The 25,736-nt window shown below is 35.1% G+C and overlaps 1 long non-coding RNA gene across 2 annotated transcripts; it reads left to right on the top strand.

The window, feature by feature from the left end:
* The first annotated feature begins 16,884 nt into the window (after nt 1–16,884).
* LOC110890008 lies at nt 16,885–22,151 on the top strand. 2 transcript variants are annotated; one of them, XR_002564123.2, is made up of 7 exons: nt 16,885–17,031; nt 17,157–17,297; nt 18,332–18,462; nt 18,544–18,738; nt 19,087–19,148; nt 19,229–19,329; nt 21,228–22,151. It is a non-coding gene; the product is annotated as an uncharacterized LOC110890008 (long non-coding RNA). The 2 variants fall into 2 exon arrangements; XR_002564122.2 differs by lacking the exon at nt 21,228–22,151 and having other exon boundaries at nt 16,888–17,031; nt 19,229–19,475.
* Nucleotides 22,152–25,736: the final 3,585 nt, after the last annotated feature.

Genomic DNA, 25,736 nt, shown 5'->3' with positions numbered 1-25,736 from the left:
ATCTAAGCTCTAGACCCACTTGAATAAAATTCAAAACAAACTGTACAGAAACATGACAACCAATATCAAATCGCCTCAATTCGCCATTCACTAGGCATAAACAATCTGAACTCCCCCTTTCACAAACCATTTTCTCATTTAGATTTCAAAACACTTAAGTTTGTTTTAATCAAAATGATTTTTCCGGAAAATGAGTTTGTTTAGATAAAAACCACTTGTAGGTTTACCACTTGTTTAAGTACGGGGATATGGTTCATCATCTTGTTCTTTGTGTTATCATAAGTAGTAAATCAAGTACAAATCAATGTCCCTGATTTACCGTTTTGCAATCAAGCAACATGTACCACTTTGTAAAAATCATCAAACAATACCACTTGTAGGAATGACACCTCTACACAAACCATTTTATCAATTAGAATGCCGATTCCTGCTTCGCACTTACCAACCTGGAAGCTCCGGCGTAGTCATTCAACCTGTAAAGTTTTAACAATTTTAAGAATTTTTCATACAAACTCATAATACATGAATGATGCCGATTCCTGATCCACGATTACAAACTTGGGATCTCCGGCATGTCAGGCATTTACTCAAAGAAAATGTCCACCCAAGCCTGACCAGCCTTGGGTGATTTCAATTCAGATTTTGTTGGGGTGTAAGTTGCTTTCTTTGTAGCGTAGAAGTCTTTTACCCCTTTCACCTTCCCATCGGCCATCTTTCCGAAAATCTTCTTAATTTTCCCATTAAATGCTTTCTCAACATCAAAATTATCCTTTTCAGAATAACCCTGATTTGAGAACTCAGACTTTCCCGCTTTTCTTTTAAAATTCTCAGTCCTCAATGGTGGAAATTTCTCGTCATCCATTGAAGGAACTGAGTTTTGATCACTCTCATCAAACTGTGGCTCCTCTGATTTTGTGGAATCAGATTCATCGCCAAATTTTACCTCAGATTTCTTAACAACCCATTTTTGGTTGTCAAGTTTTACACTTCGCTTGTAAAATCTCTTCGAACATTCCCCAACTTCAAATGTTGAATTTTTGAAAACTTTAAATTGTTCAGTTGGTGGTTCGGTTTTATCAACAACAACTTGCTTCAGTTTTCCAGAAACTCCCTATTTTGTGTTTGTCGCTTTCGGACAGTTCCATGCAATGTGACCAGCTTCATTGCATCGGAAACAGGTTCTGGTTTCTTTCTTCACGTAAGCTCCATTCTTTCTCTTCTCGGCTAGAAATTCTTGATTTGTTTGTTTCCAGAATGAGCTTTTTGCTTCCTCTTCCGAGCTTGTACCTGAAACAAATTTTGTATTTGTTTTAGAAAATTTTCTATTTTTATAGTTTTCTGGTGGAGTAAAACCAAGTCCTTTCTTTTTGTAGTTACGAATTTGGTTTGGTTTCTTTTGAAAACCCGAACCAGAATTGTAACCTTTTTTCTTGTTTAGTCGTTGTTGAACTCTTGAGGTGTAAAATTTAGGTTGTACAATAAGATTTAAATCTATTATTTCAAAAATATTAATTTCTGTTAGTTTGAAAACCTTTTTAATCATTTCTTGTTTAACACCTCTTATTGGAAACTCTTTATCAAAATATAATTTGTCAGAACCATTCAAAGTATATGCAACTTCAAACGTTTCATCATTCAAATTAGATTTTGACAATAAAAACTCTTTACTGTAAACCCGTTTTCCCGATGATTTAGAACTCTTTTCAGACGAGCTCGAACTCCTGACTGACTGACACGAACTTTCGGACTCGGACTTTGACTCTGACTCCTCATCCTTATCCAACACCTGATCGACCACTCGTTTTATCAGTTCAGACTCATGATCTGTGTCGGACGCTGTGAACGTGACGTCAATATTGTCCGGTAAAACATCGGTTATCTCGGATTCTAACTTAATATTGACCGCCTGTTTTAGTTCTTCCTCGTTAGGTTTTCTAGGCGAGTACCCTTCCCAAATCGGAGGCGGACACTTATTATAACAGACACCCTGTTTCTTACCTGTATCCTTCTTCTTCTTTAATTTTGTTTCTTCATCTTTAAATGCCTCGAAACCTTCAACTGTTGGATAAATTCTATCCATTACGTAGTCACAACCTTTGTAACTTTGCAGCAATCTTCTGATTCTTTCATTCTCAGCTGCTTCATTCTCCAACTCTTTCTTCAACGTTGCACATTCTTCTATATACATGTTGATCTCTTTTTGCTTTGTCATCATGGTAGCATTCAACATCTTCAAAGCTTTTTCTCTTTCTGAGTTAGTCTTCTCCAGACCATTCACATGCCTGTTCAATATATCATACGACTTTTTCAAGTTCTTTACATCAAACAACAATTGTTCTTTCAACTTTTCTAACTCACTAAACCTCTCATCTTTTTCTATACATTGTTTACAAGACTCTAAACATGTAAGACAAGGTTTTGTGACTTCAACAATCTTTTCGATCTCTATGATTTTTTCAACTTCAACAACTTTCTCAGCTTCAGTCACCTTTTCTGCTTCAATAATCTTCTCATTAACACTACTATTATCAGTTGGTGATTGGTCAAACTCTACTGATTTGTCAGAACTATCATCCGAAGAACCAGAGTTAGTTGATGTTTGATCGACAACAATTGCTTCTTCTGAACTTTCATCGGATGAAACAGATTTTTCTTCTTGATTCTTCTTATTCACATCATTGTTCTCCATTTGTTCTTCAAGCTTCTTAATGAATTGACAAATTGACAATCTAGAGTATTCTCCATTTCTTTTTAAATCCAACAGATATGTACCCCATTCTTGTTGAGGTTTGGAATTGGCTAATCTCTTAACCCATTCATTTGGATTTTTCTGAATACCCTTCTCAGACATTAAGCGAACAAGATGACTATACCTCTCAATGATACTCTTTGTACTTTCTCCTGGACAACCTGAAAACAAATCAAATTCTTTCTTTAATACATTTATTCTATTAACTGTTTCACTAGTCATATTAAAGAATTTTAAGTCCATGATTCGGAAACACGTTTATCGAGACAGTCACTTAAAATGAAATATCAAATTCAAACTAGATCCCCTTTCGAATGAAATGATTCACCTCGTGAAACACCTGAAACAAACAAACAAAACACAATCAGTTTAAAACACTTATCAAAGCAACTGAATCAAACTGATACTCTGTGCGAACTGAATCACTCGAACTGATGAATATTTTGTGTAGACTGAAGGTTGAAATTGGCAAACTGTAAGAACTGCTATGACTCGGATCAGTTTCAAACAATTTGACTCAGTACGTGCGATCTGATGGACTTTTGAACAACCCGACGAACTTTTGACAATTGTGAACTCCAAAGCGTACAAACTTGAACAAACTTCCAAGCGAAATGATTTCTTTCAAACGAATCGGACCTTTTCACACGACCAGACTAAACCACACGACCTTGAACTAGTTTGAATTCAAACGGAATGAACCACCTCTTGTGACCTTGGATCAAATACAACTGAAGTAGAAACAAAATTCACTTTCAAATTACTTTTGACCCTTTCAAATGACATTGCAAACAGAAATCAAATCGTGATTTTTATCAGCTGATTAGACCACAACTTGTACTAAACCATTATATTCCGAAAACAATATTCACTTCGTATTAGGCCGTTTAATATCACATGGATAAAATCAACTCAATTGGACCCCTAAACCACTAATCTAATAGTTGATTGGGCCGGTGGAATGACACAACCGACAAAACAATATTAATGAGCCGCCTATTTACCGACACTTAAAGTCTGACAATATTATACGATCGATATTGGGCCAATTTTAATATGGGGCGGTGCCGTTAATAACCACAACTTTCAATCTCGTTTAATTGGGCCGCAAAGGTGAATATATTATAAGAAGCTCAAAACCCACTATGCTGACAACATAAACTCATCATTTGGTCATATACATCACTAGCTGACATTTCTTTTACCTGAACCTTGGCCGACAATATTAATTCCAATCACATCGACATGTGATTTATCATAACCGACAAGTGTAATTTTTAATTGCCGACAACTATTAAATCATTTAAATGCTTATTTGACCACTTATTCCATTAAAACAAAATATTATTGGACCTATATTGATTTAATTGTAACATGCATTGGGCCATTAACCTGATTCACGTGCAACTGATTTAACCGATTGTTTGGCTGACAATTTTTTTAAGAGCGAACCTACATAAGCAATATGGAGCGAACCACTTGTTTATCAATGAGCGGACCAAACACTTGTCCTATGAGCGAACCAACCTTTGAGCGGACCTCAAAAGATACGAAGAGCGGACCTATGCAAACTTTTGTCACTAAAAGCGAATCTCTCAAAAACACTTGGACCGAACCAGATTTTTAAGCAAATCTCTATGAGCGAACCTCTGATAGCATGTCTTTGGAGCGAACCTATCACAATCCTATGAGCGAATCTCACCAAAATGGTCGAAAAGCGAACCTGAACTGAAATTTGGAGCGGATCTATCTTAAAAATGTCCTAAAAGCGAACCAAAACTGAAATTTGGAGCGAATCTATGAGTTACCGTAAAAGCGGACCTATTTCGGAACACGTTTTGACCCGTTTTTACTTTGAATTTCAGCCTCAAACTTTCAGGGATTTGACTATACACTGTTACGCACAATCTGTGAAATTTTGAGCGAATTCCGACCGTAAAATCTCGGTCTGACGAAGAAAGAAGGTGTAGAAGAAAGAATACGTGACGAAATCCAGCAAATTTCAATAGAACTCCTCCTCCTGAAGCTCTGATACCACTTGTAGGATCGGATTCTGACCCGAACGAGTCAATCAGAGGAGTTTGATCAGATACAGGTGCGGAAAACAAGTACCTGACGTAGAAACAGCTAGATATGCTCTTAAATCTCTTTGTTGATTAATTTGACAGTGTTTACAATCGATTCTCACACCGGCAGCACCTCGGTATGGAATTTCGGAAGTTCCAAATGAGGTTCTCTTATACGGTATTTATAGGTGAGTAGGTTCCCTTATACGGCATGTCCATATAAGCGAACCTGATAGGTTCCCTTATACGGCATGTCCGTATAAGCGGACCTGACATAAAAAAGAACCTCCTATGTCCGTATAAGCGGACCTGACATAAAAGAGGATCTCCTATGTCCGTATAAGCGGACCTACACTCTAAAACACGTAAACTCTCCAGTTTTCTCGTAAAACACGCCCTAATCTATACATTACAATGAAAGACTCGATCTAAGACGAAATCAACAGATGTAGTGCACCAACAGCTTGAACCCCTCATATGTAAACTACTATTAATACATTTTACCGGCTTCTTGGGATTGTATCCTTGCTGACTTAAACCACTTAGCTGAGGGTAACATCACCTTCAAACGAGGGGCCTACCACTTTTCGCATTAATAACTAACTTAATTATCTTTCAGTATCCCGACACTTTGGGATTGTATCCCTGCTGATTCAAACCATTGGGTTAAGGGTAACGTCACCTTCAAAAGAGGGGCCTACTACTATAACTAAGATAATTTCTTAAAAAGTCTGAAAGTGCGAAAATCATCAAATGATACATTAAAGACGAGTCGGATCCAAGTGATTCTATCTTGTCTATCTGTTTTATTTTATTTATTTCTGCATTTTTAGTTTTTATTTTCATGTTTCAAAACTTTTCTAAAAAATTGGATTGATTAGACGTTGAGGATAAACCCGTACTAAAAGCACTTGTGTCCTTGGACGACCTCGGTATCTTACCAACACTATACTACGCTCACGATGGGTGCACTTGCCCAAGTGTGTGTTTAGTGTTAGTATAATATTGTGTTTTATAAATTTAAAACTTGACTAATGCGTAAAATGGGCTTAAAATATCAATAAAAATATATCACACCTAACACGCACCACTAAACATTCTGATACTAACCAACATGTGGAGTTCATCTCGTATTGTGTTTTTTACAACGAATTTTGTTCTTACAAATGCTTTGGTTTTTTGTATAATATTGTGTTAGGAAATTTGGACTTTGTACCCAACTCCTAGCCTATATTAACTAAATACCCCATGTAAATAATAATCGCTTAAGTTAACTACCTTCTCGAAAAATGGGAGTTATTGGGGGTTGAGGGAGGTTATTTATTTATCAAGAAAGAAAAGTTTTATTAACCATTAATACAACAGTTGATGTTATCGGTTTTGTAGGAGAACATGGTCGACAACTACAAAAACGGTTTAACCTGAATAATAAAATGCTAATACATTTCCTAATTAAAATTGTAATGGGGGAAATATAAATAAAAAACTGAAAGTTGACGACATTGTATGTTGTAAAAAAATACAAATAAAAAGTATATCATGTCATATAAAAAACACAATGTTTATACAAAAACACAATGCTATAGTATAGTACAATGTTACATATATAAAATAGAAACAACTACAAAACCTCGTTGTCTAATAAAAACACAATGACATAACACAATATGGCGATAAAAACTTCACATCGTGAAACTGCTACACCTAAAAAACATTCAAATTCTTGCCATAACCACCTGGTGGTTATTCTGGTCAGGATTAAACCTCACAATTAACCGTCTAATTTGTGCGGCCAAGATCAATCGCACACCTTTATATAGGAATATAAAGAAACTCCCACTACCCACGGAACTGCTTTTTTTTTTTTTTTTCAAATTGCTTCCTTTTTTGTCGGAAGTGTCTTAGGTGGAGAATGTGGGCAGAAAATCATAGGGGGAACTAACTAATTAGCGGTTTTTTGATTAACTTTATAGTTATTTTGTTCGATCGTGGAATGTTATCTCCTATTTATTTGGCTGACCAGGTCAAAATGTCAATCTGAACTGTCTTTAGGAGAAAATTGCTTCAATTGAGAAATAATTGTTACATATTAAAAAACACTATGTCTTCAAAAACACAATGTTAAATTGTATGTATTTAATTATGTGTTACTAAAATACATAAATAACCGTCAAGATTGGACTTATTAAAAACACAATGACTTCAAAAACACAATGTTAAATTGTATGTATATTATGTGTAACTAAATGACATAAATATTTACTTATTACTTTTCTAACACAATGATTTATAATACTGCAGCTTATAGGTCATGGGATAACATTCGAACACATTTTAATGCATTAATAATTTAAGTTTTTCTTTCAGGTGCAGCGTGCTGCAACTAAAATTGATCATGTGCGTGCTGAAACTCAAATGCATCCTGACACAAATATTAATACACCTTTGAAATAAAAATAATATATTACTTTGTTACATGTTTGATTAAAATTAATGATTTTTAGAGGTAAATTAGTTTTACTTTTTTTTTATTGTTGCCAGATGATACATTAAAAATGAATAATTGGATTTAGTAACGAATTTTATGTTACCTATATTTTATTGCAGATGTGTAATTAATTAAATGGGAGAGTGGAGGACGTGGAGAGTAATTTTAGGTAACTTCCTAACTGCTGCACTCTAAAAAAACTGCCAATTTTTTTGGGGTTATTACGGATGAGATTTAATCTCACAAATAACCGCCATGATCGGACGGCCCAGATTAACGTTGGTGTTGCTATCACCATAAAATTAACAAACAAAAAAGATATATACATATTACATGTCAATGATAACAGTGTACATATACTACGTCATTATACGTTTAATGTAATGCATCTCCTTTGTCCTTACGTTAATCTCAGCAATCTCACCCCATTCTTGAACTAAAATGAACTTGTTATATCCATTGATATAGTGCATAGATAACCTAATCATCAATGGCATAGACACACCAGGCAGAAAAAAAATCACTTTTGACCAGGTTTCATTTTGCAGTTTCCACGATTCAACATCCACGCTAAACATTCTGATACTAACCAACATATGGAGTTCCTCTCGTATTGTGTTTTTTACAACAAATTTTGTAACTTTATTTAACTTTGTTCCTAGTTAACTTAGTGGATTCAGGGAAATTACGACTCAGTTTATTTTAAGTCCCGTTAACTCGGGCCTTTTATAAACTTTATTTCCTCAAAAGCCTTTGTTCAACTTTTATTTATTATTTGGTTTATTTATTTAAAATCCTAATATTCACCTGGTTAATTTTACCACTAACGGTACTTTAGCCGTCTTTTAATATTAACATGGTTTGATTACCAAACCCGTTTTTGGGGTGTTACAAGTCTACCCCTTAAAGAGGTTTCGTCCCCGAAACCTTTCTTAATAGTTTATTGAGTTTAAACTCAATGCACTTGATCTCAAAAAAAATTTTAGAGCATTGCTCATACTTTAACCATTTGTTAGTATTACCAGAAAAGTATGGTAATATCTTTTTGGTTACAAGGATATGCGTCTTTCATGCGAACTATCGCAATTCAAATAATGTAATTTCGTTATTTCAACCAGTTTGGTTAACTTCACGAAATCCATCGCTTTTATACTTTTGAACTCTTCATGAATCCGTTATTTTAACCCATCTGAATGTTTTAGTGAAATCTTTCACTTTTGACAAACAAACTCTTTTGTTTTCGAATTCATTCATTCGGTTCATTTATACGGAATCCACCGCTTACGAACAAACCAAATTTCTTGATTTTCATCTTAATTATTTAAGATAGTTCAATAGATGATATTAACATAATTCTATAAAGCATATAACCACATACCTTATAGCTTTATCCTTCAATCGTGCTTTTGCTCGATTTGACTTCCCGACACTTCGCTTGTGTTGTCTTATGATCGCTTAGTATAGGCGATCAATACTCTTTGTTAGTAAAGCCTCATGGGCCATCATTTTCGTTTTGTACTTATTTACCTTTATTGGTTTACTTGACCGAGTCGCTATTGATGAATAGCGTATTAAACCAGCTCTTAATTTAAATTTTGATCTTAATCTGTCTTATTGGTTAGACTTATTAGTCCAGTTGCCTTATACCCATCACTCGGGCTACAATGTGATTATATTCCACATTAACTTTCTTGGTCGTGATTCATCACGTCATATGTAAATTTATATGAACTATTCATTATCGGAAAAATCTTCTTTTTGAATGTATCGTCTTACACATATCAGTGCAAGACCTATATCTTTTAATATTAATTATTTCCCAATTCATCACACACTATGTATGTTTGATAAAACGTTGTTTTTGACTAAAACTGAATTTTAGTTTAACATTTTATCTTTAATTTTTGTCAAGCAATTTTGACGACTTGGCATTTATTCTTTTACAGACCTTGTTTTACGCGGAGATTCTCAACTGGTTCCCTCGCTTTGTCTAAGTAACCCATAGGTTCTTTTACTTAGCCTCATAGGCTACTTTTTTAGGCTTTCACCTCTTTAAGGCGAGGCCTTTATGATCCATTTCTTCCTATTCATGACCCGTGGGTCATTTTGGTCCCATAGACCTTTACACTGTTTATAACCCGAAGGTTATGATGATCCCGTAGATCATTCTTTTTATGTTTGAAAATCATTTGTTTTCACGTTTGAAATTTGTTAACTTTGACTGTAGTCCGTGTCTATAATCGTTTTCTTTCGGATATTTCTTCTGACTCTATGACTTATTACGTCATTTAAGCGTCGATTTGTCTCACACTTACCGTTATCCGATTTATGTCTATATTCAAATTTAATTATGTCCCGTTACTGGGCTCATTATTCTTTTGTGTTTAACGCTACCATCATCCGGTTTGCGCTTCCTTATGCCATCAGCCATTATACTTTATTCAACCTATTTGACTTGTTCGCGTGAAATCCATCACTTATAAACAGTCAAACTTTATTCTTTATTCAACCCGTTCAACCTCAAAATAGTTGAACATAACTATCAAAATTTCTGTTTACAAAATTTTATGGTCCTTTAGTCGTAATTCATAATTCGAGTCTTTTGACTTTCAATCCGCGTTCCCGTTTCTCGGTTTTCGCACGTGTTTAAATCCTTACCCATCAACCGGGTATTTTACCAAAGTCATTATTAGTGCAACCGTTCTGGTATGCATTAAGACTTCGTTTTAACTTGTTTGGTTGTCTTAGCGAAATCCATCGCTTTTACTCAACCAAACCTTTAATCTTTATTTGACCATCCTTGACGGTCTTATAATTTCTGAATGACGATGATCATCATCATCCTTTCTTTACTACGACCCGAGTCAACGACTTTGATCGTTTCTCTGGGTGGGCAGCACCTTTGTTTTTATGACCCCGTGTGTCACTTATACTTTGGTTTTACATGCCCTTTTTGTCAACCATGGCTCTTTCGTCCAAAATGACTTACGTCACGAATTTCCTTGGGTCATTTATTTCTATGTGCGCCATACATCGTTTTTATGGTTCCCACGAAACCATTTATACGAGTATGCCCATAATATTTCTTGACCCTAAGGATCCTTTAACTTTTCATTCGTCTCGAACCGAACACTTTACTCTTTAACCTTGAGCTCTGATTACCAACTTGTAAGACCTTGCTTAAATTATACGATTTTCATATAGATTCCGTCTATATTAGAGTATTTATGATTATATATACACTTAAAAATACAAGTTTGTTAAAACATTTTATGGTTTAAAACATTTAAACTTCATATTTTGATATCGCCGTTTAAAACGTGACGACGATACATAACGCAGAAGCTTGATTCTTGATCGTGTTCGGTTCTTCATTGAGCTTGATCATCATCCGGTACCATATCGTATACCTACATTTCATAAAGACATGAAATGAGTTAGTCATTTGGCGTTAAAACATGTTCAAACAAGTTCGCGAGTCGTAACATGCAAACAACAAGTTTCAGCAACAAATTTCAGAGTTTATAAGCCGTCGCGTGACGCGACGACAATTAGAACTATTGTTGCGTGGTGCGACACACGTCGCGGGCCTCGACCAAACTAGCTGACCTCCGTCGCGTGACGCGAGGGGTCGATTTCGACAGAAAGATTTGATTTTGGTGCTGCATATTCCCAGTAAACCAAAATCCGACTTAATTGGTCATAACTCACTCAATTTTGATCCGTTTTACGATTCGTTTCTTCCTACGTGATCGTAAATTGATTCTCCATCACATGGAGTTGAAATCCGACATCCGGATTTACAATTTTCTAAATTTTCAAGCCCTCGGCTTTATAATCATTTATAAAGTTTTGACCCGTTCATGATTTTATCAAACAAACATGTTTGTTACATTCAAATTCTCATGAACTTCATGTTATAATTATTTCCTATTATACTAGGTTAAATTCACAGGTTTTTACGCATTCTTAACCCGTTGTTGCTTATATGCTTATTTTGATCCGTTAAGGGTATTTAAGCACTTTTAAGCATAAATCACGCTCATGCCTTACTTGCATCATATATCTAAATTCACGTATCAACTTATAATCCACCACAACTCTATTTGTGGTGGAATTAATGTTATAAAATTTTCATGCCGAGTTATACCCCTCGGTTTGTCATTTTACGGAAAATAATCATTTCGAGTCATTTGACCCAAAAGTTTCAAATCTTTTCCTTTTATACTTATCCTTATGATTCACTTGATCAAATGCTTATTTCTAAACAACCTGTGAGGGTCGTTTTCTCATTTTATCAATCAAGGGCGTTTTGGTCAACTTTAGCCTTTCATTTACGACGAAGGATTTTTAAAGGCATGTTTGACCAAAATCCCATTTTTTCGACTATGATCTTGTTTATTAAATCATTATGTTTCTAAAAACACAATGAATATAATTTAAATCATTAGGTTTACCTATTAAGGTACCCAATTGTCCATTTTCGACTTTGACTAACTCTCATAGAATCTCAAGTTATAATTGAGGAGTTAACTTATCATACATACTTGGCTCGGATCAACATATTGACCCGTTTTAGTATTTCCTCAATTAAGTTGCTAGTTAATAGCAACGCATATTCCACACGCTATTTATTCCTGTGATCATTATACTCGACAAACAATGATCAGTCGTTATCGTCAAATGGTGACATCTTCACCTTTTGACCCGTTTGGTCTAAATGACCATTTTATCCTGGTGAGATGATATTAATTGTCATCTCATCTATGTAACCCGTTCCGGTTTACACCGTACGGTCACATTACTTATAACTCATTTCTTAATTCTTTTGACCTATCATGGCATTACACCGTGAAATGTCTTTCGAAAACAAACGTTTATCGTCAACGCGTGACCGAGTTACCATTTTGCTCTTATTATTTGTTTTGGCTTACCCTATGAGGTAACCATTAAAAATTCCTTTTCTATTCGTCATAGTATGACCGAATTACCAATTTACTCCTTTTTAACCATTGATATGGTTTCTTATCATTTTCGCTTATCTTGTTCCGTATGACTACACGTCGGAACATCACTTTTCAAATGCTTAATTATCTTTTTCGTAATCAATACGATAAAGGAATATTTTACAAATCTAAAAGGAGTGTAAGCTTTACTTACCTTGCATCCAAATTATGCTTTTCCTTCATATTCGATTCGTTTGACCCGCTTCCTTCCCAAGCTTCCACCTAGCTTGTCAAGCGTCAAACTATCATCATAATTCGTAAGATGGTTAGCTTAGTCATTATCAATCACGACTATTCCATCTTACGGGTTTTATGTCGAATTTATCATTCGATCAGCCTATTGACGTAAGAATTACCCGATGTAGCTTAAGTACTCGTTTTAGTACTTTGTCAATATCGGGTAAGCATCATTCTTATGCTTCTGGTTTAACTACTTTATTAACCAAGTTCTTGGAATCATAAGTCATTGAATTAACACAACATCAATTATTTTAACACATGATGATATCAAACATCATTCAACATGAATATATCATCATTTTCATCCCTTCATACGAAACCCATTTCATAGAAAGTATGATTATGTACTCAAACACATAATTTGTTCAAGTATCTTCTTATTAATATCATGTATGATGATTCTAATCATAATTATATCATCAATTTCATCAAATGATTAAAACCCACTTATCCCAGTGTGGTAAATCATCTAAACATTCAATTCATAACATCATATGTATAATTTTCACTTAGGGTTTTGTTCCTAAGCAAGTATACATCACCAATTCAGCAGCTTCTATAATCCATACATAATTCACGATTATGATGTTTCTTCAAATTTCACAACTTCACAAATCATCAAAAATTTATATACCTTATGATCCCCTAGCTTGGGTGATCGTTATTTCGCGTTCAATTGTGAATTTAAGCTTCGTTTAGCCTTTCGGTTTGATGTTTTTGCATGAGTTAGGGTTTTGGCTCCATGAGAACTCTCCTGCTCGTTCACAGAACACACACACTAAGTGTGTGTTTTGTTTTAAATCTCTTTTTATAATTTAACTTTCAATTTGTCCAACTTTGGCCCCTCATGTTTGGTTAGTTATTAAGTAGGTCACAACCTACTTATTTCTAACAATATTGCCACTTATTAACTAGGTTAAACATTCCTAGTTAACTTAGTGGGTTCGGGGAAATTACGACTAAGTTTATTTTAAGTCCCGCTAACTCGAGCCTTTTATAAACTTTATTTCCTGAAAAAAGCCTTTGTTCAACTTTTATTTAATATTAGGTTTATTTATTTAAAATTCTAATATTCACCAGGTTAATTTTACCACTAGCGGATGGTACTTTACCTGTCTTTTAATATTAACGTGGTTTTATTACCAAACCCGTTTTCGGGGTGTTACAAAAAGTTTACTCGATACATGTTAGTTGAATCCAAAATTGAAAACGAGTAAGGTTTATATTATTTAAAACTAACAGCTTTATACATGTCAATTTTTTAATTTACTGAAAGATATTTATTATATCCATCATATATATCCAAAGTTGAAAACGAGTACGGTTTACATTATTTAAACCGAGTAAGATATTAATTTATATAAAACTATATAGCTAGTAGATTTTATTTAAAAAATACTAGTGTAACTAGTAGATTTTATGTTAAATAAGAAATTTAATAAAAAGATGAAAATAAAAACTAAATAGATTTTATGTTAATTAAGAGATATAATAAAAAAATGAAAATAAAAAATAAATAGATTTTGTAAAATTGATTTAAACTTAAATAAAATTAGGTGTTAGTACACAAAGGTGTTACATTGATAAAATTAAAAAACTGGAAGGATATTTTAGCGATTATATTGATAAAATTAACTAATTTTGGTGTTAGTAACCAAAGGTGTTACAAAATTGAAACCATAAAACCTAAACCTGTTAAAAAAATAGTTAGTACCCAAAGATGAAACTAGCTATAAACCATATGGTCCATCTGTGTAATTAACTCTTTTTATTTGTAGTATACCTTTTTTTGTCAAATGTGGTTAGGCTAAAGTTGGGACATGATTCTTCACCTAGGAACATGAATGAAAGGCTACACCACCCCCTTGCTTCATCCACTATAGTTTGTATGGATTAAACCATGGCAACCATGGTCCTCCTTTCCATTTTTAAAGAAATCATTTCTTTTTTCTTTAGATAATGATAAACTAAAATAAATAAGGGGCTAGTGGTTTGGGTCATGACCACACCCTTAGGGTAGTGATTTTGGATGGTGGGTTAGAGGTGGGTTATATGGCACTGGCGTGGAGGGTTATACTTGTCACGAGGGTCATGACCACACCCTATAGCCTTAGGCTGAAAGGTGTGAGGGGTATGGGTTGGGTCATCAATCGTCACGTAGGATCATTAATGGATTGCTACACTGCCCCCTTACCTCATCCACAATGGTTGGCATGGATTAAACCATGGCAACCATGGACCTCCTTTCCTTTTTTAATTTCTCCCTTTCCTTTTCACAAAAATAAATTAAAATAAGAGAACAATGGTTTGGGTGATAACCACACCCTTAGGGTAGTGGATTTAGATGATAGATTAAAAGTGAGTGATATGATGTTGATATGGATGGTCATGATGACCATGAGGGTCATTACAACACCATATAGGACCATTAATGGATTACTACACCATCCCTTGCCTCATCCACCATGGTTGGCATGGATTAAACCATGACAACCATGGTCTCCTTTCCTTTTTCAATATTTCACTTTCCTTTTCACAAAAATAAATTAAAATAAGAGAATAATGGTTTGTGTTATGACCACACCCTTAGGGTAGTGGTTTTGGATGATAGATTAAAAGTGAGTGACATGACGCTGATATGGAGGGTAATGGTGATCATGAGGGTTATGACCACACCCTATATCCTAATGTTTTATGTTAAAAGAATTCATGTTCCTTTTAAAGACAGTGTAGATACTTGAAAAAACATTGGCCCTCTCAAAAGGGCATAAATTCGATAAATTTTTATGAACTAAAATTGTCTAGTTTAATTACACGTTATATATATTTTACATACAAATGTTCAAAAAACATAATCAAAGTGAAAGGTTAGTAGGTCATGAGCATACACAAAATAAAATAGCATTAAAACATAGAAAAATATCTCTCTACACCAAAAAAAAAAAAAAGAAAAAAAAAAGAAAAGAAATAACCATATATAAATGTGTAAATATGTGACACTTAATTTGCTTGTAGACAACAACATATATGCACCTAAGATATTCCGTACAGTTGAGTTCGACGCTTGGGACCATATGTCATATGATACTAGACATGACATTGCTCGTAGACAACAACATATATGTACCTAAGACTATGTGTAGTGGTCCATCTTCAGGGTGTGGTCATTAGGGCTGATCTAACGTTTTTTCGAAAATCATAAGCGAGCTAAAAGGTTGTGGCCGTTTTGAATATAAACAACATCCTTTACACAAGTTTGGGACCGGCAAGTATAGAGTTTATAGTTGGTGGGGTTAATTTTTTTAAGGTTCCATGTTGTGTGTGTATAAATATAAAATATTTAGATCAGATTTATTCTTCTAGCTTTAATTGTTGATAACGGTTTAATTAAAAAATCGTAATCAATTTCTTCTAAAAGCATCTTTTTCAATTGACAAAATAGTTAGACGGTTTAATCTTTCTTGTGACATTATCTTAAGTAATATTTTATTAACTTTAATCTCGAAAAGCTAGGTTTTGCGAAAGCGATACGGGAACAATTAACATAATTCTATACGTAATATATGCAGTGGCGGCTTCGATGGTGTGTGGGGAGGACCTCCACACAAGGCCCACGATTAGTTTTCACCTATTGCCAGTTGTATATTGCTTTATCAACATCTTGTTAAATGACACAATTTACTTTGAGTAACCCGTGTAACACAAGGATACTTAGACCAGTAGTTTAATATTATGTTTTAAACTGGTTATACATACGCACACCTTTATATTCTTTATGAGTTTTTTTTATAAAAATGTTTTTGAATATGATGAGACACTACAAGTTGTTCAATAACAAATTATATTATAAATAGTATAAAAACACAACATGGTCAATTGTATATTGGTTTATCAAGGGTTAATACACAAGATGGAGTAAAGCTACTAATACTTGACAACGACGATAAACCTACGAATAAAATAACTAACGTTGTTTATAAAGAGATTTTCAATGAGTTCTGATTTTTTTGTCCTATTCATGTATTTCAATTATTTCGTGTACTCTCTAACATTTTCGTTAATAATTCAACGTATATAAAATTATAATTTTTACTTCACAATTTTAAAGGACATAGTTTTCCTGTTTAGCCACCCGTGTTGTAACACACGGGAACTTAGACTAGTTTAGTATATATAAAATTCATTTATTCAACTCATGTAATATACGGGGTTATAACCTAGTATTATTAATAATAATTACATTATCTTCATCGGTTTGGAAGCTAAAGTAATAACTGCTAATTTATATAATCTTAAAGAGAAAGGTCGGTGGCACCTACCCTTTCTCTCTTAATCTCTTAAAATACACGTGCGTGTTGCCAGTTGCCACTACCCTTTTCTTCCAGATCTTTCTTTTTCTTCATCTGCTCTCACTATCTGCCTTTCTTCCCATCGATTCTCACTCCTCGATCCATCGTCTTCACCGCTGCATCATCTTCTCTTGTAAGTTCATATTCTTAACCTACATTCGATGTTATTGTCTTCATTTTCTTCATAGTATGAGCTCTTGAACCCTAATTTTTCTTAACAAAAATTGTTATTCTTTTGCCAAAAATGCAATGGCATAGGCTATCTTTACCAAATCGATTCCATTCTTCTTGAACCCTAAATCGATCTTCAGAAACCTTTTTTACCACCGGATCTCCTCAGCGTGTCTTCCTTAAAGTCGGGTTTGCCAAGCCTCGATTTTGCCTTCATATAATGGGCAGGTAATTGTTTTTATGTTATTAGCATTTTAATTTCTCTACAAAGATGTATTGATCGTGATTTGCGATTATTTTTAGGGTTTAGTCGATTGATTCGTTTACGTTAAAACACTGTTGGTTATCTCTATCAGTGCGATTTTTTGTTTGATGACGAATAAATCCAGTATTAGCATTTTATTTGATTTGGATATCATACATATACATCGTACGAAAAACAAATTAAACGTGTGTGTACCGGCTGCCTATTCTTTTATGTGAACATTGATTTTGAGATAGTTAATACTCCATTTCTGTAGTTTATCAAATCGTTGGGGTTTTAGTAGAGGTAGAGAAACACATATACAATTAGAACAAAGATTTTATTGAATCAATTTGAAGGATTTTCTTGGCATTTTCAACATGCTTTTTGGAGGGTTTATTTAAATAGCAAAAAAAAGTCGAAACATTAAAAAATCACATGATAATAGATGGAATCATTGATTGAATCACTCAAAGTTTTCTGGCAATTGTTTATTATATTTATACTGAATGTCTTCCTCTAATGTTTCTTGGCATGGAATTGGAACCGGAATCATTTGGTCATTTTATTTATCAACATTTATGGTGTTATCACACAACTTATTTTGATGTGAAACCTTTCAAAATAAAACTATGAAGTTATAGTTTATTGCATCAAAAAGAAAAATAATGCATAGAAATTGTTTTTCCAATTTTAATCTACATTTGATCACCATGCGTTATGGACTTGAAAGGTTATACTCATCGCTACGTAAACAAAAGGCGTTATAGGAGAAACACTGTTAATGAAATATAATTGATATGTAGAGATTAAAATGAGGGGTAGAAATTTGTAGGTATTTAACTAACATTAAAGTGATTGAGTTTTGATGTAACTTCGTGAAAGGTTTTAAGAGATTTCACATCCAGGTGAGGGAGTATGATAGCTCTTTAGGGAGCCCTACTACATTATCATATTATTTCTTTTAAAAGAAGCTATTTTTTGCTACTAATGTAACTTTTCCTTTTGAATACTATAGAAGTTGGATTGTTGATGGTAGAGCTATTGCATGAAAGGATGAAACATGTAGTCCGCCTTTGGTAAATCAAATCAAAGACTGGAGCAATTCAGGATTGACCACGATGCCATTTCAGGATTGATAGTTGTGATGTAAGAAGTCTAGCAAATCATTCCAACTCTTTTTAGTCACTCATGTGACATGCATGACTTTAATTATATTTCATATTGCAGGTGTCAGTAGAGTAGTGGCCTGGGCTTACCGTTGGTGTGAAATTGGAACCCACTGATCTGATCTTGAGCTCTTAGATCATTCGGCAGCCAAATGTGGTGTGGGAAATCAAAAACCACACCAATTAATTAATGAGTTCATCCCTACACTTGATGTAGATGAAGGAATATGTTCCAAACATCCTGAAAATCTTCTTGGTGAGAAGAGTGCTTATGATGCAATGTTTTCAACAATTAGTAGAGCTGGAATATTTGGCGGATTGGGCAATGGGTCAAAATGGGTAACCTTTTTGCAACAAGTCAGGTTTGGTCGACCTGATTGACCTATGTGGCACATTTTACATGCTTTTTTAAAGCTCAAGCTTATCTTCTTTTTTTTCCTACCTGCTTACTTAGTTTCAACAATGCGGTTCATTATATCTAATGTTTTGTCTTTGATGTGTAAGTACAAAACATTAGCTAAAAGAAAAAGTGAAATGAGTTGAGTTGGTCAGAGATGTACTGAAATGATTATGAATTTATGATAGATCCATTTTTATTATGCAGGATAGTGAAGTTGAGAAAATATTATATGGACTCAGCTATATAGGAGCAACTAATGCATCATTGTAATATTTCATCTTGAAACATACTTGTAAGTCTACATCACATAGTCATTCTTTGTTTAATTTTTATTATTGCTTAACAGGTTGGGGGTGAGATGGACAAACTTGCAATTGAAGAAGAGGTTTAAAGAGCGGTGGTGTTCCTCAAAAAGTTTCTTACAAGGATTAACCATCTCAAAAACAGGTATTAGTTTAATTTTAAGTTCAAATTAGATCATTTTATATTAATATTTTGGATAGTAACATAAAATTTTGGTAAATATTAGGATTATGGATTTGAGAGTTATACAGTTTAATAAATACATATCGAGTATTAATATGTTTTCCTAATATCTTGATTTGCCACTGTATGTTGTGAACTTGTAATGTGTTTTAGACTCCCACATCGCGCGGGAGAATTTCACTAGCAAGATTGGTATGCGCTGGTATTGTATGCCGCACAACTCCTATAAACATAAAACATGAAGTACTGTATGTTTTTAAGACTATAATGTCCGCAATTATAAACAACTAAGACGTCACAACAACTAAGACGTCGCCGCCGCAACGCGCGGCCTATGACAACAACCTAGTAATAGAAAATTAGAAATTTAGGTACACATTCATCACAAAATCATATTTAAATAGAGACTCATAAGAACGGCCTTGATTAAAATTTGAATGTAGTGAGAAAGAAAAAAATTATTATGACATTTATTATCTATCTATGTAAGAAGAAACTGAATGGCTTTTACGTCACCGACATTCCAACTTTTAAATTTTAACACCATAACCCCCTTTACTAGGGCTGTGCAACGGTTCAGAACCAGACCTAACCGAACCGAACCAAACCGGAACCGTTAGTTGCTAAATTTAAGAACCGAAACCGAACCGTATTATAGCGGTTCTGGTTCGGTTCCGAACCGGTTAAACGGTTCTCGTGTAAACGGTTTGTTGACAATTAAATCCTAAAATTAACAATTCAATAGAAACGAATCAAACCATTTAAAACATTAACTAAGAGTTGCAACATTCAAAGTTCAAACCAACCAAAATAAAAGTAGCAAAGCAACAATAAAAAATTTCAAGCCATAAACAATCTCTAAATAAAACTATTACACCATCGTGTTGACAATTAAAACAAGCGATATACTATTTATATACACATTTACAATTCGATCAACATTGATTTGATTATTATTGTTCAATTTTTATTTTCACATACAGAAAACTATATGTACCAGAAAGCAAACATCTAGAAAGAAAATATATGCAATCATAAAAAAAGTCATGTGGAATAGCGTACCTGTATTTGCAGGGTGTTGATGGAGATGAACTTGTATGATAGCAATTAGGGTTAGGGTTGAGAGATGGAGAAGAATTAGAAGATGAAAGATGAGATCCTGGAATGAATATAAGAAGAGGGAATAAGAATTAGGATGGTCGTATGATGTTGAAAAGCCCATTAATAAAATACGGTTTTAGATACTTATAATCCCAACTGGTTCTAGCGGTTCTTTAACCGGAACCGTGGTTTTAACCGGAACCGAACCGGGAACCGTTTTTACCCAAATTTAAGAACCGGAACCGGACCCTATATCCAAAAATATGGTTTGGATCTAGCGGTTCTGGTTCGGTTCTCCGGTTCTGGCGGTTCTGGACCGTATACTGCTCAGCCCTACCCTTTACTTTGAATTTCCGTAACTGCATCCTCATATTTCAAACTTTTCCAGCACAACCCCTCTACTTTGCTTTTCCATCATCACCCCCTCAGCTTTTACACATTTCCGCCACCACCCCTCTGCTTTTACAATTTGTCTTTTCTAAATTTTGCATTTTTACCCGTTACACTATTACTCTATTTTTACATCCGCCCAACTTTAAAAAATTACAATTGTAACCCCTAGACTACTATTCATACTTTTGCAAATGTCATTGCATTGTGTTTTACGAAATGTCTTAAGCATTGTGTTTTACACTACGTATCTACCTTTGTGTTTTACATTTTTTTGTAATTGTCTTTTACATATTGTGTTTTGCACTTTTTTTGAAATTGTCTTTTACACGTTGCGCCTTTACAAATCGTGTATTATCTTACTACAGATTTCCCGCCGCGCGCCGCATTCTAACCTTCCAGTTTGAATTTCGCCACCACCCCTTCAGGTTTTAAGCTTTATATTTTACTCCTTGCACTATTACTTTATTTTTTTACGTCACCACGCTCTCAAGTTTTAAACTTTGTCTCTTTACCCCTTGCGCTATCTCAAGTTTTAAACGTTGCGTTTTTACTCATTGCACTGTTACTCCATTTTTACTGTCACCAGCCCCTTAAGTTTCAAACTTTGCATTTTTACTCCTTGCACTATGTTACTCTATTTTTACACCTCCTCAACTTTTAAAATTCCATAAGGTTAACGCATCATAAAGCGTTTGGACTAATTCATTCGATGTTTGCAATGTACTCGCGTCGCAACGCGCACGGGTCTAATTACTAGTATACTTTTAAAACAAAAGGTCGGTGGCCACAATGCACCGACTCATGTTACAATTTTACCCTTTGTCAAAAATTACACAAATACCTTTCATTTCAACCTTTTTCTTTTCTACGCTACATATTAGACTGTGCGGAGTGGGGCGGGGGATGTCCTTCAACGCCAGCTGTTCCACCCCGGGTTGGCGTTGGGCATGGCGTTGCTCCTTTGTCGTGGGTATTCAGCCTGGCGTGGGTAGGGGTGAGCAAAAGGCAAAACCCGACCCGACCCGAGAACCGATCAGACATAAAATACATAACCGATTCACTACCCTAAATATAGGGTCGGTTCCGGGTTTTTATGTAATCGGGTTTGTCAGGTACTAAGTATAAGAACCGACCCGACATATTTCATTTTTGAGCATGTTTTGTTATGAACTTGGGAAGGCTATTGTACATTCACAAACCATCCGATGATGAAGAAACACAACATTTTCCTTGATTTCGACCTTATATACATTTCAATCTATGTTTCTATTTCAATCCATTAACGGTGGTGGGTTATTTCTTTGTTAATTTTCATTCAAATGTTATTGATAGTTATGCCTAATTTGACCATGCAAGTATAATATGTTCGTTGTATATTAAGTAGTTTTGTAATAATGGATACGAATTTGCAAGTATTTCATGCGTGATGGGGTGTTTGTGCTTCAATTTAATGTTTATTATCCATGATTAATCTCTTTGCACACCAAGAGTTCGGTAAAGTGTCAGAGTGAAAATTTTGACGAAACATATTACCAAAGGTTGTTGTTTTGATGAATTGCACTACCAAACGTAGATAAAACCTTCTAACCAAAAATTCATAACTTAAACATCCAAAATTCAAAAAGTATTGAGTATTAACAGTAACAGCCAAGAAGTTGACTACAAATTCAATGCAGATGGTTTCTTTCTCTATATGAATGTATCTGTGGGAGCATCATGTAGTTGTTGTATGTTATATATTTTAGGGATTCAAGCCCCAAGCGCTACTGGGCTATGGCCTAATGTTTTTTAAGTAGCACTTTAGTTCGGTCCATAGGTCCAAGTCGAGTTTCACCATGAAAAGAACCGAGAACCGACCCGACCCAATTTTATATGAAAAATTGGAACCGATCTAAATACCTAGGTACTTGGGTTCGGGTCGGGTTGGGTATATTTTCGGTTCGTTCTCGGTTATTTTCGGTCCGGACCTAAACTTGCTCACCCCTAGGCGCGCGCGCGGGGGGGGGGGGGGGGGGGCGGGGCAGGGTGAGTTTGCCGGCATTGGTTGGCTACTTTAATTAAAAAAAAAGTCACGCCAAGCTAAGCCACGGCACACCACACCCTTCGTTTTTCACCATAAGCTTGTGGATCCTACCCTCGCCACACCACGTGTCGAGCAATGCCCCCAACTCAAGCCCCTCCACATCACATAGTCTTACATTACAATTTCCATACAAACACTATCTTCACACTGCACGACACTGTTTCGCTAGACATTTTTCCAGGTCAACACAACCACCATCTTCACGCGCCGCATGGCAACGGAGTCCACAACAAATGTAACCCACTTCATCGTTGCTAACATAATCACTGATACGACTGGGAATGTCGTTAAAGGCCAGAAAAGAAAAAAAATTGTAGCTGGAAAAACGGAAAAGAGGTCGGAAGCTTACCGTGCCGAGACTAACCAGGTCGATGCAATCACATGCAACGCTAGATCGGGATTGGGGCGACCTTAAAACGAAGAAAATAGTTTACGCAATTGCCGATGTAAACCCAGATGCAATTATTATCCATCGTTTAGCTAATATTTTGGGTCCCGGAGGTCACGGTTGTAACCGTACCCACCAGAGCCGCCACCTCCGCCTCCTGCAAACAATGTTTCGTCAACGTCGTCGTCCGCCGCACACAAAAATGTGGAGTGAAGTAAAAAAGATGTATGATTTTGAAAACAACAACAGGATTTTTGATTTTGTGTTTGAAAAACGTGGAGTAAATTAAAACAGATAAATAGCATTTCTTCGAGATCTTCGATGGAATAGAAGAATTTGGGGTGAGAGGAGAGGGGTTGTTTGGGTAAAAATTAGAGTTTTTGCATCCATTTTTTATGTTCGGTCACTGGATTGGGGAAAAAGTGAAAGTGTAGCTTATGGGGTAATGAGGGATTGTGTGGTCCTGGTGATGCAAAGAATTAATAAAGTAAGGAGAAAGATTAGAGTTGATTGTATTTCTTTAGACTTTTAGTCAGGATAATAAAGTAAGGAGAAAGATGAGAGTTGATTGTATTTCTTTAGACTTTTAGGTGGTGTTTGTTTTTTCTGCAGGAAAAGGTATTCAGTCTGCGGACCACATCTGCAGGCATCTGCAGAAGAAGAGGTGGACCAAAGGTCTGCAATTTGCAAGGAGAAGAGAGTTTGTTTTTTTTTCTTCTTCTACAAAACCTCTTCTAAACACACAGAAAACACACACCACACTCTTCTCTCTCTCTCTCTGCCTTCAACCATCCACCACCTACCAAAACCATCCACCACCACCACAACCATCCACTGTCGCAACCATCAGAATCATCATCATCGACATAATCATCATCATCATCGACATCATCATCACCGTCATACCCCACCACCGCCGCTGTTCCGCCGCCGTGATGTAACACCCCGAAATCGGGTTTGGTAATCAAAACCCCTTATTATTAATACACGAGTAAAATACCGTTAGCAGTAACGGTAACCCGGTAAATATTAGGATTTAAAATAAATAAATCTAATATTAAATAAAATGTAAATAGATGTTTTAAGGAAATAAAGTTATGAGAGGCCCGAGTTAACAGGACTTAAAATGAACTTAATCATAACTTTCCTGAATTCACCAAATAGCTAGGAATATTAACCTAGTTAAAAAGGTGTCTTAAAACAATGAAGAAAACATGGGTAATAACCCTTTTTATGAAAGATAAAACACAAGGGGCCAAAGTTGTCAAGTGAGCAAACTAGGTTTAATAAAATCAAATAAATAAAACACAACACACACTTAGTGTGTGTGTGTACGTGGGGCGACCAGGGGAAAGGAAAAGGGAGCCAAAACCCTAGAACTCAACAAATCATCAAATTGAAGCCTGATTCAAGGTCAAAATCGATGCATGAATACGTAGCAACGATCACCTAGTCGTGGGGATCGTAAGGTATGTCAAATTTTTGATGTTTATGAAGTTGAGATTTTTGATGAACTTGTGAAGATCGAAATTGAAGCTTGAATGATTGGTGTTTGGGTGAAACTAGGATGAGATTCATGCTTAGAAACAAACCCTAGTTGAAAAGTTGAAGAATTAGTACTAAAACTAGGAATTTGATAATTACCCTCTTATGTGCTAAGTGGGTTTTGATTGTGTAGCGAAGATGATGATATGTTTATGCAAGAAATCATCATAGTTGATAGTTGATGCAAGATACTTGAACAACTTGCAAGTTTGAGTAATTGATCATAAGTGATAGTGGTGAATTTTGGATGTTAATCTTGGTAAAAATAACTAGTTAGGAACTAGTTAGTAAATATGTAAAATCATGCACATTAGGTGTTTGTTAAAATGCCTAAATGAGAACTAAGTGTTGATAATGTCCCTAATTGAGTCTTGTGAACTTGATAGTGCAATCATATGTGTTAATTGGTGATTTGACTTTTAATAGTCAAACCGACCATTAATAAGATCGAATGATAATTGTGATAGAAAATATGTAAGATGGAATAGTCATAATTAATGATGACTAATATAACCGTCTTACGAATTATGATGATAGTTTGACGCTTGACAAGCTAGGTGGAGGCTTGGAAAGGAAGCGGGTCAAACGAAGTAAGAATGGCGGAAAAGCATAATTCGGATGCAAGGTAAGTATAACTTACACTAGTCTTAAATTGTGGAATGTTTTCTTATCATATAAATTATGAATGAGGTATCATAAAACTGGCATAGCTGAACTAAGCTGCAGACCTGCTGATGCAGGGGCCACCGTAAATTACGGTGTCCACCGTAATTTACGGTGGAGTTGAAAAATGCTACGGTGGATCCCTCCTGGTTTACGGTAGGGGCCTGTACTACTAGTGGCCACCGTAAATTACGG

This window comes from Helianthus annuus, chromosome 4, assembly GCF_002127325.2.
Source record: "Helianthus annuus cultivar XRQ/B chromosome 4, HanXRQr2.0-SUNRISE, whole genome shotgun sequence".
Taxonomy (NCBI): Eukaryota; Viridiplantae; Streptophyta; class Magnoliopsida; order Asterales; family Asteraceae; genus Helianthus; species Helianthus annuus.
Note: the sequence above shows the minus strand (reverse complement) of the source record. Positions and strands in the feature narration are given on the sequence as shown.